Below are 3330 nucleotides of genomic sequence, written 5' to 3'. Positions count from 1 at the left end.
CAGTGGGTGGAAAGTCTTGTGGATCTAGTGGTGGTGGAAGCATCTTAGCACTGGCACAGGTCTCCATGTGGCTCCTCCAGCTCCAAGCCGCTGGCTGCCATCTGCATAGCTCCATGTGCCTTGTCAACAGGAATGTTTCACAGGGATTGAGTGTATGTCCCACCTCCAGTTAGCTATTTATCTCCTCAGCGCCTCCAAATGAAGTCGTCAAACTGTGACCTGACTAACAGGCTACACTCCACATCTTCACTCTTAATAGTCTCAAGTTGACAACAGATTATATAACTACCGCAGTCCTAGTTTTGTTTCTCTAGAGAACCCTGCCTAACACAGTACATAAAATTGAATAATAGCTATAGTGATCAGATTTATCTGATGGAAGATAGATATAATTTGATCACAGATAGCATTCTCCTTCATGATGGATTTAGCAAGAATCTTTCTGACAATGAATGCCGCACCATTCTTCTTGATTGTGTTATTCCCAACATAATAAATCATATGATTTTCTGATTCAAAATGGCCAGCACCAGTCCATTGCAGCTCACTAATGCCTAGGATCTTGATCTCTATGCATTCCATGTCATTTCTGGCCAATTTATTCTCCTAAAACCCTACTTTGCACATTCTACAGTCAAATCATCAGAAGGTTGTTGCAGCTGTTTCTCTTTGCCTTGAATCATGCCCCATCAGAAAATGAAGATCCCGAAAGCTCCACGCCCACAGGCTTTCCCTGACTCACATCGCCATGGTCGACACCCCACCAAGAAATCAGCTCCTCTTCCATCACATATCGAGTGTCCTGAGATCTGAGGGGCCCATCTGCTAGCAGTACCTCCGGCAATGTTCTGTTTCCTTTGTTGAATCTTTCAGTATTTGACAATGATTCGTAGATATGCATGAGATGGTCAGTGGCTTCTTCCTCCAAAGTGGGAACGGAGTCTTTCTTCGTGGTCTGTTCTTAGTCTGGAAGCTCCCCTGAAATGTGTTCACTGTTGGTGACCCTGCTGGCATTTCAAATACCGGTGACATAACTTCTAGCACCACAACAACCCACAAACCACCACAGTGTGACAAACTGACAGACAAGTCGTGGACAGATCAAAGTGGGTGTCAGAAGAAACTCTGAAACTTGCTCTACATCTGAGAGTAGTCAAAGAAAATGGAAGAAAGGATGAAGTCAAAGAGCTAAGCAGAATATTTCAAAGGGCAAGTCGAGAAGGCAAAGCCAAGTATTGTGACAAAATGCGCAAGGACTGAAAATTAGAAAACCAAAAATAAGAGCACACTCAGCATATCTGAAACGGAAAGAACTCACGAAAGCATTCAAGCCTTGAATTGCAATTTTGAAAGACTCTGTAGGCAAAATACTGAATGACGCAGGAAGCATCAAGAGAAGATGGAAAGAATCACTGTCCCTAAAAGAACTAGCCAACAGTCCACCGTTTCAGGAGGTACATATGAATAAGAACCAGTGGTGCTAAAGGAAGAAGTTCAAACTGCACTGAATGCGTTACCCCAAAACGAGGCTCCAGGAATTGACAGTATACCTACTGAAATGGTTCCAAAAGCTCAAGCAGCACTGAAAGCACTCACTCACTCTCTCGCCTGTGCCAGGCAATTTGGACCACAATTACTTGACCAAGTGACTGGAAGAGATTCATATTTGTGACTTCTAAAGAAAGGTGCCCCAATAGAATGCTCAAACTGTAGAACAATATCATTGATATTGCACACAAGTAAAATTTTGCTGATGAATATGTGGCAGTTACATAATCTCCCATACACTTGAGCAAAGGGGTAGAGTCTAGCCTGTCAATCAGGTCACAGTTTGATGACTTCATTTGGAGGCATGATGGAGATAAATAGCTCACTGGAGGCCAGACCCACTCTCTCTGCCTCCCCTTTCCTGCTGTTGAGACCCTCAGAGAGCTGGAGGAGACACATGGAAACCCACACCAGTATTGGTATGCTTTTGCTGCCACTGGATCCACAAGACTTTCTACCCACCAGCCTGTGATCTTCCTGCATTCGGCATCATTGCATGTACTGCATGAGTCTAAAGAGGAATTTATAGACTGGTATCAGACATATGGGCTAATATGGACTTATGGGCTTGATCTTGACGAGGCTGGGATACTTTCTCAATATACAATCGCTCTTTTATATAAAGCTCTTTCTTGTACATATATATAAGTATCTGAATTTGTTTCTCTAGTCAACCCAGACTAACACAATCATCCAACACCTGTTGTAGCAGTACATTGACAGGGAACTGCTAGAAATTCAGGCTGGATTCAGAAAAGGACATGGAACAAGGGATATCATTGCTGATGTCAGATGAATCTTGGCTCAAAGCAAAGAATAACAGAAACATGTTTACTGTGTTTCAAAGGCATTCAACTGTGTGGACCATAATAAACTGTAGACAACTTTGAGAAGAATGGGAATTCTAGAACACTTCATTGGCTCATTGGAAACTTGTACATGGATTAAGAGGCAGTTGTAGAACATTGCATGCTTTGAAATCAGGAAAGGTGTGCATCCGGGGTATATCCCCTCACCAAACTTGTTCAATCGACATGCTGAGCAAATCATCAGAGAAGCTGGATTCTCAGAAGAGTGTGGCGTCAGGAGTGGAGGAAGGTTTATTAACAATTGGCAGTATGCACATTGGTTTCCTTTCCATTTCCCTTGCCCACACAGTCGACTGTGCCACTAACCTCCACAGAGCCCAGGACCATTGAGTAGATTCTGACTCACAGAGACCATATAGGACAGGGTAGAACTGCCCTATAGGGTTTCCCAGGCTGGAAAACGTTAAGGGGAAGAAAACCTTGTCTTTCTCCTCCAGAGTGGCTGGTGGGTTTGAATCACTGATCTTGTTGAGAGCCCAATGCTTAATCCACTATGCCATTAGGGCTTCCCCTAATTACATAACCTGTCCCTTTTTAAAACCCCTCCCAAATCTTACTCATAGTGACCCTATAGAACAGGGTAGAGTTGCCCCTGTGGGTTTCCGAGACTGTAACTCTTGATGGGAGTAGAAAGCTTCACCTTTCTGTCTAGTAGCAGCTGCTGATTTCAAACTGCTGACTTTGTGGTTAGCAGCCAACACATAGCCCATTATGGCACTAGGGCCCCCCTGAATTACATGGAGGAGATGAACTATTATTTACAGGATGTTTCCTCCTAAATTCTATGACCTTGACCTATAATACATTGGTTAATAAATACAATTAATTCCTAAAGTTGCAGAATATGAGGCCCAGGAAGAACATGTTCTAATTGATAAAACCATTGGAAACAATTGTGATAAAAAATGAAGCC

The 3330-nt window shown here is 43.1% G+C and overlaps 1 pseudogene; it reads right to left on the bottom strand.

The window, feature by feature from the left end:
* LOC101648706 overlaps positions 1–750 on the bottom strand; it is an 11273-nt pseudogene extending 10523 nt beyond the window's left edge.
* Between the last annotated feature and the right edge of the window lie 2580 nt (positions 751–3330).

The sequence above is a fragment of the Echinops telfairi genome, unplaced genomic scaffold (assembly GCF_000313985.2).
Source record: "Echinops telfairi isolate 266 unplaced genomic scaffold, ASM31398v2 ScPeMD7_9;HRSCAF=40, whole genome shotgun sequence".
Taxonomy (NCBI): Eukaryota; Metazoa; Chordata; class Mammalia; order Afrosoricida; family Tenrecidae; genus Echinops; species Echinops telfairi.
The sequence above is the reverse complement of the archived record's forward strand: the minus strand, read 5'-3'. Positions and strand labels throughout refer to the sequence as shown.